Source organism: Aulostomus chinensis, chromosome 1 (assembly GCF_037954235.1).
Source record: "Aulostomus chinensis isolate RoL2024-O1b breed Wild chromosome 1, RoL_Achi_v1.0, whole genome shotgun sequence".
Lineage (NCBI taxonomy): Eukaryota > Metazoa > Chordata > Actinopteri > Syngnathiformes > Aulostomidae > Aulostomus > Aulostomus chinensis.
This window is the reverse complement of record NC_141320.1, coordinates 65871765-65884296: the sequence shown is the minus strand read 5'-3', so window position 1 is coordinate 65884296 and position 12532 is coordinate 65871765. Positions and strand designations below refer to the sequence as shown.

Genomic DNA, 12532 nt, shown 5'->3' with positions numbered 1-12532 from the left:
TATATGTAAATCTGATAGCTATACGTCTGGACTATTTCCAGACGTTTTCTTAGAGAGTTCATGTGTATTTTAATAAAGCGGAATTCTTCTCTGAACCCAGCAGAGAGATTCGTCTGGAGGCACCACCACATCTTCCACTCCGCAGGAACTGCGGTGTCTCGTTTTTGTGTAATCCTGCTGTTAAAGGAGTACTTATACCTGAGGAAACTGTGTATTGTGCTTGAGCTGTCTGTTCCATTCTCGTATCCATAGTACGATGTGGAGAATTTGGGCACAAACATCCTATCCTGTAAGACTTGAGGATGAGTTGAAAAGATTTTGGAGGTCAAAGGTCAAGCTCAGTCAGTCACCAGTTTGCTGTGTTAAGTTGATCTAACCTAAAACGCAGTGGTATAGCAGCAGGGGTGAATGTGTGGCAGACTACCCAGGACCCCAGTTAGGGGGCCCCAGAGAACCATAGTTAGGGGCCCTGAGTGATGCTCTGTGTCCAGGGTTGAGGCCACGCCACACTCAGGCGTGTTGTCTTTGCTTAACCAGACAAACACTGATAATGTGAGCTGAAAGACTCAGCCACTGCTTTGCTGAGGGTCTCAGGAATGTTTGTCAATTAAGATTTATTGTAGAATTGAACCTCAACCTTCATCCTCGCTCAGCATCGTTTGCAAATACGTCAAAGCGATTTGAGGAGACGAGTCCAAAAGCTGCTGCCGACGCCTGTGACCTGACGCTGGATATTCTGGGACTCGTCTGTTTGACTCCCGCCGCTGCAACGTTCCTCCGAGTGAAAGCAATTGCAGGCAGCGAGCAAAATTCAATGTCAGATAGTCTCTGCAGCAGGAGAGCATTATCAAATGAACTGACTGGCTGAGGAGAGGTCACTACACACTGTGGGGCAGCGCTGCGCTGCCTCTGTCACACACTGACCGCAATGTCATATGCTGGAGTGCAGACAAGGATGGCAAATATCCTACCCTTCTTTTTCTTCATATGAGTTGATGTGATGCAATTAGTGTGTTCTGACAGGATGGGCCGGTCTAGAATGCTTACCTGACAAAGCTCCACTAAACTGGCTCGCCTCCATGTCATTGTGATCCCGCCGTGCAGTTTGAATACATTAGGATGAGCAAGCTGGCGGGAATTCTGCCAGAGATCCTACAGCAAGACTGAGGGTGTGAAACAAATGTCCTGGCAAGTTTGAGGAAGCTTCAGCAGCGAAGACACCGCGAAGTCCATCTATCAGTCTGACGACAGGACCAGGATGGGGTGGGGCAGGCGGCGGGGGGGGGGGGGGTTTGACTGTCCAAACAAAAACAAGCCATACATGCTGTTTCACCAGTCAATATAATCAATGATCTTGCCTTTCAGCAAAATGGACATGGCTGCCATTTCATCACACTGGTGCTGTGGAAAGGGGGGCCGGCACTGTTAAGGTGGGCCGGACCATCCAGCAGGGACTACCTCCCAAGGTCCCCCGTCAGCGTAGACGTCCTCCGCCAGGACGGGACGATGGCAATCGATGTTTATGAGGAATGACGGAGCCTGAAAATGTGGAGCAGTAAAAAGAGTCCAAAAATGGAGTTCAGGGACCTTTAGGTGTCCTCAGGGGGACGATGTTGATGTAGGAGAGACCAGTATTTACACACACCAGTGATTTACTCACACACACACACACACACACACAGATGATTACACACATTGATTTAGTGTTGACTGAAGTGATTAGAGGCTTCTCTCATTAGACGGAGCTCAGTCTCATCAGGTTCTACCTCAGAGAGCCTCTCATCTGCTGCGTGCTTCCGTGGAAATCATTATGATTATTTTCTTTAGTTTCTTTTGTACCTTCACTGTGCAGTAAACAAAAAAGGTTTGCAAACTTCCACTTGCACCGTGTGATCACAACGCCTTTAACATTCAGGTGGCACCGAGGCTCGCCTGCATGATTGAGACATCAAATCCAGTGAGATGTTTGCTGCCGCTCTGATTCACGACATCGATGAGTGACAGCGACAATACTCACCGATCGACTTGAACACCTGCAGGAAAACGTGTTCATGAACGGGTTTTGCTGTCAAAGAAACTTTTGTTTTTTGATTGCAAAAACTTAAGTTAATGACATTTTTAACCAATTTGCAGGAAACAGATGTTTCTGCTGCGTCTTTAGTTGGCTTCCTCTCATTAGCGCCCATTAGAGGGATGTTCTTGCACTGAAGTTTGGATCGCTAAAATACTGACAATGAAAAAAGATGCCTATAGAATTACAGCTATATATATATATATATATATATATATATATATATATATATATATATATATAAATGGGGAACGGACAGAGCAGGCAGTCAAAAACAGAAAGAAAAGGTTTAAATGTCAGAGATGCAAGTGAGCATGAAATTTGAATTTGCTACCTCAGTGGCTCTGGTGGAACCAACAGAACCGAAAAATACATTTCAGCTCCATCAAGTATCTGATAAGATATCAGCTGATTATTTAGATGCAGAAATGGCAGCCATGATGAAAAGTGTCCATCACAAGTTAGTGGAAGACTAAGAAGTTCTTTAAAAACCTTCAGAATCACATAAAGTGGCTTTTACTGTCAGCGTTTTTGAAAAATCGTGATTATTCTTATTGTTTACTTGACAACAGACCCAAACAATAAATCAGCGCCAGCTGGCTCTCATTTAACTGCTGGCAAAAAGAAACCAGGGAACGAAGAATCAATCAGTCTTTCTGTGCAGAGCGCAGGCGCCGCAGGCCGGCGTGCTGCACGTGAAAACAACAACAAATCAGAACAATAAACAGAACAAAACCATGAATAAAATAATGAATGACACGGCACCTAAGCGCTGAAAAGGTTCGTCCCATTCATTTATATAAAAAAAATACCATAAATAAAAGATCTGCACGTATTGGTTCGAACGCAGTTGGAACAGTAACAGTATAAACACATTAACAGACAGGGAACTAGGATATATTATCACTTCAGTTGTGATTCAAGTCATAATCTATTTAAATTCCACTTTATACGAATGACATTTAATAATGTTGTGAAAATGTTGCGAATGAATCTATTTTAGTTGCTATTACCATTAAGATTTGTTGCATGATTCATGATTAAATCAGATCTTTTCGACTTTTTCTGGCTTTGAATGGGAAATTTGGGTCCCATGTCACAGCTCCAGGAATAAAACCTGTTCAGATACTTCAATTGAACACTCGGTCTGGTCAAACAGGGATGGAAAAACACGCGTTTTATTACTTCCTGTATTCTCTGTGAATATTTAAATTGAGATTTTTTTTCTTGTCATGTAACCTGAGGACTCCAAATCAGTATCAGTGCTCCTGCTTGCATTTTGTTGCCCTCAATTTATCTTAAAAGTCATGAATGCTGCAAAATCCTCCATTTTCTCTTCCTTTATTTCAACTCTACAATCTGAAGACAGATTAATCACGGACGCTTTTCTCTCCGTTGATTACCTCAGATTGATTTGGTGTCCCTGTGGATTAGAAGGAGTTCAGTGAAAGTAGCTCCACCTGCAGCAGTTTCGGGATTAATAATCTCGTGATGTCAGAGGGAGGGGCCACACCACATAGTATTTATACACTTTTACTATTATTTTTCATGCACTTTACTTGTGATGGAGTACATTGGCGGAGTATTTATACTCCAGTAAATGATCCCAGTACTTCCTTCCCTCCTGGAGATGAATGTTCTTCTACTTAAAGCGGTAGTTTGCCCGCTGACGCGCCCGTCCAGTTGGATTCCCGTCGGCTGTCTAACGGAGGAGAGAGGACCACCGCGGTGCAACATCCACGCTGCTGCTCCGGACCCGCACTGACACCGCTGCCATCATCATCATCATCATCATCATCATCATCATCATCTTCATCATCATCCCGCATCTGCCGCGTATGACTTGTGCCAAAGACGCAGCAGATGCGCAGGATTTTCCTCCTGATTTCTCACTGGATGTTTCCTCTCTACAACCTCCCGTGAGAGCGAGCCGGACCGAGGGGAGGCGTCACACAGGTACCGAGTTTTATACAAAATCTCTATTCCCAAGATTTAGTTCAGACACCAACAGGCTGCTAGAAAAGTGAAACCTAACGCCTCAAACGCGGGAAAACACGTCGTTTACAGTTGCTTTGACCGTCAGATTATCACCAATGTGACGTCAGAGTTGATTAAATTATTGATTTAATACAGAAAAAGTTGCTTGCAGTTACTATTCTAATTCATATTGGTTTTATCTCCATAATTATAGCAAACTTCATTTAATTACAGTGATTTCTCATGATTTTGGTGCCATAATAATATTTTCTTCAGCTTCATTTAGGAAAGGTGTTGATATTCCTGTCTTTTAGACTTCAGGAGAGAGTCCCAGGGCAGCTTCTCCTCCATTCGTCATCTTGATCAAATGCCGGTTGTCCTCATGTTTTCCTGCAGCCAACACATGATGTCATATTACACTCTGACCTTCAGTGCTCACACACACACAAACACACACACACACACACACACACACACACACACACATCACTATTACAGACGAGGAGCTCTCCTCTTTTCACCACAAATCGGCTGCATGTTGATGTGGTGTCCTCTCACGGGGCCACGTCTCCAGCCGAGGGCCCGCCGCCATTGTCATGGTAATTGCTTAGCTGGCGTCCCCCTCGCAGGAGGATGGCGTCTGTATCAGTTCATGACGGAGTCATTTCCCTGGAACAGGAAGGTAGATGATTCACAAAGGTGAATAAGTGAAAGCCGATGTGGTGATGTGAAGCTGCACCAGGTGAAGTGCCTCAACACTGAGATGATGATTCTGAATTATTTAACTGAATCAAAGTTGGATTTAGTAGTTATGAACACACACACACACACACACACACACACACACACACACACACACACTTCACAAGCACAAGACGGCAAAACAATTCAGCCACGAAGAGCACAAAGTACCAGTGTTGTTGGTGGATGTTTCTGACACAGGAAGTGAACACAGCTCAGTGGTGCCTGCTGCTCGAAAAGGGGTTTCCTTCTTGCAAAGTGAAACAAGCGGTAAACGCAGGTTTTGAGCTTCAAAACCCCCTTGAAATGATGGATTTAGTGATCGTAACTTGATTAGTTTGGTCTGATATCAAGTGTAGAAGAGCAGCCAGATTAAATTGGTTCGTACCCAAGACGATTGAGAGCTTTGCCTTTGAGCGCAGTTGCCTTTAGACATCCATGGTGAATGGAGGCAGCCAATGACTTTGGGTGTTTGTGAAGAAATGCGGAGGTGAAAAATCAGTTAATGTTCGAGTCAAAACATCCAGCTTCAGCTTTGGAGAGGAAAATGTACCAAAGTAGAATAAAAGAGGAGTTATGAGGTAAAGTGGCATAAATAATCCAGTTGCAGGCACTCAAGGAGGGGTGAAAACTATAAAAGGTCTTCTACCCTCCACTCCTGCTCCTTCTCTTCAGATACAAACTTTCTGCAACATTCTACCAAGTTCACTTTTTCTTTCTCACCTTTGTAGCTCCGTGTCCCACCTCAGTATGATCAGCTGAGAAGCCCCGCCCTCCTGCCCCCGACCCAGGTATGACCCTGCCCTCTCTCCCTTGTGGATTACATCTTTAACGTATTTCGCTGCTGTGCCCTTTGACCTTGAGCTGGATCAGGGCTCGGATCTCCACAACTGTCCAGGATGAACAATGATTTGTGGGTGAATGTTTCAAAGAGCCCTGGGAATGAAACTTTTGCCGTGAACACCCAGACTGATGGGGGCCTCTGGAGGGTGCAGGTCATCCATCAAAGCTCCTTCCTCACTGTGCTCCGTGGGAACTTTGTGGCTTCTGCTGCTGATAATGTCAGCATGCGCCTGCCCTAAGAGCTGCCACTGTTCGGACAGGAATGGCGTGGTGGTGCAGTGCACCTCACGGAACCTGGAGAGCATCCCGCCCAACCTGCCCAAGGACACGGTTGTCCTCTTGCTCTCCTCTAACCGGATCAGACTCATCCCCAAGGAGGCCTTCGTGGACCTCCATCGCCTCAGGGAACTGGACCTATCTCACAACGCCATAGAGAGCGTGGAGGTCGGAGCCTTTCAGGGAGTTTCCGAGGGTTTGAGAACCTTGGACCTCTCCAACAACCACCTCAGCAGCCTCCCTAAGGACACCTTCGCTAAGCTCCACGCCCGTGTCCGCCTGTCCAACAACCCGTGGCACTGTGAGTGCTCCCTGCAGGAGGTGCTGCGGGAGCTGAGGCTGGACCCCGAGACAGTCAACGAGGTCAGCTGCTACACGTCTGTGCAGGAGGAGTACGTGGGACAGCCCGTCATCCAGGTCCTGGACTCGGGGATCAACTTTTGCAATTTCCACCAGAAGACGACAGACGTGGCCATGTTTGTGGCCATGTTCTGCTGGTTCTCCATGGTGACGGCGTACATCATTTACTACATCAGGCACAACCAGGAGGACGCCAGGAGGCACATGGAGTACCTCAAGTCTCTGCCCAGCACCTCCCACATCAGCAAGGACTACGACACAGCGAGCAGCGTCTTCTAGTGTGTGTGTGTGTGTGTGTGTGTGTGTGTGTTGGAGTTTAAGAGTGTGTGTGTTTGTGGTGAACGACGCGACTATGAATATAGATGAAAGTGCAACAGTGAATAAGAAAAACATTGATAAGTGACGGCTTTGCAGCGGGCGATAAACTCTACTCCATGATAAAAGCTGCACAAGCACAAATACGTGTGGACGGGTTTAAAAAATCTCCTGAAGTAAAAAACTCAAGCGACAAAATAAAATAATTCCAGCGCTCGGCTTCAGCAGTAAACATGAGTACTGCAGGACAGCTAATGTTCAGAGGCTCTAGTCTTCCTTCCTTGGTTCCTCTCCAAGACACGACAGGGCAGATCAGTATTTTGCATTAAAATTTTATCTCCAATGCATAAAAAAGTATCTCTGAGGTAAACCACGAACAGTTTGCATACGGCGAAGTGGTAGCTCACTGACTTCACTTCGACTCGTGTTAAATGAAGTCCCAGAGCTGCAGAGGAGTAGATCACTGTTACTGAGTAAAGTTGTTTTTCTGAGGGAGTTTCCAGTTCTGTGGCTTTTTAAAGTAAAATGCGGGGCTCTGAGGTGTTGCATTGTTTCATGTACATTCAAGTACACTTAACAACCTGTACACCGTATTTGAGGGAGCCATCCTAAACTCAAGAACTCTGAAGGCCAGGATGAAATCTGAAATATTGTACACAACCCTGTATTCACAACTCGGGTCGTCGTACCGTGACGTAGAACAAAAAGTAGCAAAGTTTAGAAACTAAGTGCAAGTAGAGACTTGTTTAGCCCGTGTAACACTGGATAATAAAACGCTTATTCATATAATTTCACAATATCAAACCCAGTATCGACATTATATACTTAGTTACAAATATTTTATCATTCAAAACTTACTTGCCAAACTACGTCATGACCCACCTGCTGTACCTTTAATACACACTAGAGATGTGTACCTACTTAAAATGCATAAAATCTATTTTAAAGGAAAAATAAATGAGTTAAAGTCCAACTTAATCAGTTTTCCTACCTCACGGTACACTTAATTATTTCCATTAGGGGCATTTAAAGTATTTTATTATTGATTGATTTAGGAAATGCTATGATAATAACTATTAAATTAAGTCCTAAGAGTTTCAGACCATCAGCTTCCCCACGATCGCCACGCAAAAACTGTTTGAGTTGTGGTCCAAGTTAACAAGCGTGTTCCATACGTGGCAGTTTCTTTCAACTTAAATGACATGAGTGAATGAATTCAATAAACTTTAATACACCACACGACCTTGTGTGTGATTTCAGATTCAACCGGTCTGTCCTGTGTTTTCTTCACCGCATCAAACTAGTTTTTGTGAAATAACTGCAACCAATCATTGAATTGTGCGCTGGAACGTGCGACAGTCTCACTGTACAGCTTATTTGCTAAGAGTAAACCGGGATTAGATGAACCAGAGTTAATCACAACACGGTCAAAAGTTAACACAAAATGTAAAATGCACCTTGGTAGCATCAAGAAAAATGGGAAGTCTTCAAATTCCAGCAGTTCCAGGCAAATTTATGTGCTGTCGAATGGAATTGATCCACGTAAGAGGAGGACGTTGCACAGGTGTTCCAGAGAATGAGACGAAAACAGAAGTGTTCCGCTGCGGGTTGACTCTCTTTTCGTCAGTGTCGAAGGGAACAGGCTGCCGGTGTGAGAGGAGGCGACCAACCTCTCCTCCCGTGGAGTTTGTGGCTCTAAACAACCTCGTGCTCCGGGACAAGCCTCATAACTCACACAGACATTTCCTGCTTTGTGAAATTGACTGGAGTTGTCGTTTTTCTCGGAGGGATGGTCTCTTCAGTCAGAGCTTTTATCAGCCCAAGTCCCACTTTTTGATTTAGAGTGATAAGGTGGTGCATTTTTTAAATTAAAACCTGACTCGTGTAGCTTTCTGTCACGTCCTGTCAATGTTCCAGAGGCTGACTTCCTGCTCTCTCACAGGCATCGGCCTGTCGCTCAGAAAGTCCCATACAGCTGTCGAGACATTTCTTATCTCCTGCTTTTTATTTTCCTCTTCCTCAGAGAGAGAAAAAATTAGAAAAATATGGATCAGATTGCTTTTCCTCCCTAAAGAAAATAGTCATTATGGTCTTTGTTGTCATAGCCGATAAAAACCCTTCACATAACTTCCCACACAATCTTTTATCTGCTGCTACAACGCATCGCTCACAATGAGGTCCGGTTATTTATCCCTCGCAGTGAAAAATCGCCAGCGCTCCAAATGTAGAAGCCATTCATCTTCAGCTCCGTAGACGAGGACGAGGGGGAATATTAATACTCATCCTGCAACCCAAAAATAATTCCACTAACAGCTCAAATCCATAAATCTAATGAGCCTTGGTGGGAGGTATTTCAGGGGCGTCTCAATTAGTATCTCACTACAGAGGATTTCTATAATCACCAGCCCATCTGCTTATGCTTTCTAGTGCTTTTCAGTCAGTTTATTTATAGATGCACAAAATTTGTGGCCATCAAGCGAAAAATAATGATTTGGAAGCCACATGCTACAACTTGTTCCTTCAAATTAGTGTGATTGTCTTGTGGCTGCAAACGAAGCAGCTTGAGGGAATAAGTTGAACGCGTTTAAACAAGTTGTAACTTGTGGCCTCAAAAATATACATTTCCTCGGTCTGTGTCCACCTCAGGCCTCCGTACATCAGTCTGTTGCAGTGCAGAGAATCTCCTGCTGGCCTCGTCTTCTTCAGACCTCCTCTTCCTCCTCAGTGTCCCGGGGGTCTCAGTGTACATCATAATGACTTGAATATCATTAACTTGTTGGAGGTCAGCGCGTCTCTGTAGGTTTAATGTGGCCCTCCGTTCCTGGTATGAGAGGTTTACGGCTAAATCGAGAGGAGTTGTTTGCGCCTCACTCCGCTTCAGCTCTTTGGCGGAGCTCCAGTCCATCTTTGTGGGATGTAATTGCCTCTCAGTGTTAACACAACAGAATATGAAAAACAAAACCTCAAATTAAAACAAAGCTCAGCGTCATTGACACTCTTACGCTTCAAATCCCTGCTTCGCTAAACAATTGTATTATCCTCTAGTTGCCTATAATTCTCAGCTTGATTTGAGGCTGAAAACAAACCATAAAGCCACGCCACTTTCTCTCAGCGCTGGCTGGCCCTTCCCTGGGGATTCTTGGTTGCCTGCCACTGGTACTCAATTAAGGCTTATTCTGCAGTAAGAACTGGCTCCGTGTTGACACTGAAAATCAGTCTGGCTTTCTCAGGCCTCTTGATTTATTTGATATTTGATGTGACTGTGGTCTCTCGTTGTAGTCTCGTGTCTCTAAATCACAGCTGCGCGGAATACAAAAACGTGGAGAGTGGGAATATTTAAACGATGAGCTTCTCCCAGATGGGATACCAGTCCAAGTACTTCATCTATTCAATAAGTGGAAGTATAAGAGGATCAGAAAGAGCTGCACACTAAGTCAGGGGTGGATTGAAGTGCACCCTTCATCTAGTGGCTTGTTCCACCATCAGGGAACCACAAATAAGAAATAAAACAGTTAATACCAGATGTTCCTCAAAGAAACACCATGATTTCATGTCAGGATATAAGGTCAGACCAGTCACTGCATGCTCCACATGCCGCTCCCCTGCCAATCCAGGCAAAGCCCCGACCAGCCAACGTGCCACACAAACTATTTTACCTCTGAACACCCTTGTCCTCACCCGGCTCTCCAGTTTCAAAGAAAAGAAAATTGTCTGTGTGTCACACCGACAAATCATATGCACACTTCACCTTTATCGGTCAGAGCTGAGGCATGACGCAGCACCTTCACAGATCACCGTTCAAGGTTCAAATATCCGCAGAGGCGAAAGACGATGAGGAAGGAGTTTGATCTGAACACCGCTTTGGTCCTGACCAATCGGTTTCTCTCATTCGCCGCAAAACTCACTGAGAAGTTGCGGTCAAATTGATGAGGAATATCATTAAAAACGCTTCTTTATTGTTTGTTTGATGACTCTCTTACTCTGACACCCAGAACTCTCCCAGGAAGAGGAAGTTTAATTTTCTTGGACTCTATCAGTGAGTGAGATATTCTATCAAAAATGTGTTTCCGTGCGCTGAGGCCCATCTGGGTGTTTCTTATTAAAAAAGAAAAGGAAAAAAAAAAGAGGGCCCTTATGCATCATACATCTTGGAATTCTAATTTGGAGCTGCTGTGGATTATCATTTTAGTCGAGTCAGAGTTTTGTTGAAGATAAAGACCCAGAGGACCATCTTACAACTTAAAGGGGGAACAGACAACTTTGGAGCTGGCTTGAAGAGCCCCGACCTCAGAGCCCTCCAAGACTCAAGACTGGGCCTGAGAGCTCCTGGGTGGTCTTTGTTTGGTGCATCAGCATGAAGGAGCAATGATGAATGTCATTCACATCCCAGCTCTCCTCTGTAGAACCCAGAGGACGTGGGAACAAAAGACGCAAATACGGAACCTCATCGGGAAACGTCACAGCAAAAACTCAGCTTGATATTAACTTGGCGGCATCAGATACATTAGCTTGCTAATGGCATCGTGGGACGTTTAACTTGATGAACCACAAGTTTACTGAATATTTTTAGGAAAGTTGTTTATTTAAATGTTGGTTTTGACACCATGATGTGACCACTACCGCCACCTGCTGGCAAACAGGGCAATTGGCATAACCAGACATACTACAACGCTGCAGGGTGATTGTGGTGTCAGTTCTGTCGTCATAAGGTGACCCCCTAAAGTTCTTAATGGGGGGGCGGGGGTCAGTGGAATGGAGTGTTTGCTGCAGCTCTGTTCCTGCACACCTGATCTAATCAGGAAAATGTGTCCTCATGTAATTGGATCAGGCTCCATAAACAGTCACTTTTAATATTCGCCGCGTGTCTCCGTTCATAAAAACACATCCTGTCCTTTGAGGGAAGTGAAGAAGTGAGATTTTTCACACTGCACTTGTGCAGCTGCACATACTGAACAAGTTGGCGTCTCCACTATCAACCGCCCCCCCCCCTTTTTTTTAAAACATTCAACATGCTTGTCACACATTTGGGGCACAGATGGACCTCCCAGAGATGAAGTTTGTCAAGATGAACAACACAAGCGCAGACTGAGTTATGAAGACGTGAAAGCGATGAATGGAAACCTCGCGGTCGCCTTCTGTTCTCTGAACTGACGACGCAGCCTCAGAGACATTTCTCATCCTGAACATACGTGACGCCACAAGAAGGCCAAGAGAGGAGAAAAAAAAAAAAAAAGGCTTTTGACAAGATTCCAGGCGAGATGTCCTTTAATTAAAGAGACCAGGTTGGAAGAGATGGAGGGTTTCTGTTTGTAATCATTCACTGCAGCGTAAGAGAGGGAACATTCGATCCTGGATGAATCCTCAAGATAGGAAGTGTGTTTGAGAGGGAGAGATGAAGTCAAGTCTGATAAAGTTGACATGTCTCAGATGTACGGAGCCCTTGAGTGGCCAGGGAGACAAATATATGTATTCAGTTCAGAGAGAGGCAGGAGAAGAGACATGTGGCACAGAACAGAACGCCAACAGAACATCAGCGACGCAACAAAGAGGAAATGGAACTGAACCGGTGTAGAAGCACGACCAGGGGCGCCAGAACAGATGTAGAGGGAAGCAGGTAATTAGCTGCAGCTCACTCACGAGGTTGGTGCAGAGCGGGTACGTGTGTGGAGGAAGAAGAACAAGAACAAAACTTCCAATTTGAATGTAAAATACTGAGAATTCCAAATGATGGAACGTTTTTTTTTTTGTTTTTTTTTTATCTTTTTTGATCCAAAACTCGTAAGTTTCTGTAGGCCTTTACATTTAAAACGTGTGCCGCAAGTTACCAGTTATCGTGTTTTATTATCAAATTTAAATTCTCAAAGGATTTTTTTCACACTTTGTGAAATATTCCATGTTTTTTTAGCATAATTTTCCTCATTTAAATGTCTGAAAATATTCACATTTAAA

At 44.5% G+C, this 12532-nt stretch overlaps 1 pseudogene across 1 annotated transcript; it reads left to right on the top strand.

Moving 5' to 3' along the window:
* Positions 1-3650: 3650 nt before the first annotated feature.
* Positions 3651-7785, top strand: LOC147272802 (leucine-rich repeat-containing protein 3 pseudogene; annotated as a pseudogene). The gene is made up of 2 exons (XR_015115980.1): positions 3651-4027; positions 5521-7785. The product of XR_015115980.1 is annotated as a leucine-rich repeat-containing protein 3 pseudogene (transcript).
* Positions 7786-12532: the final 4747 nt, after the last annotated feature.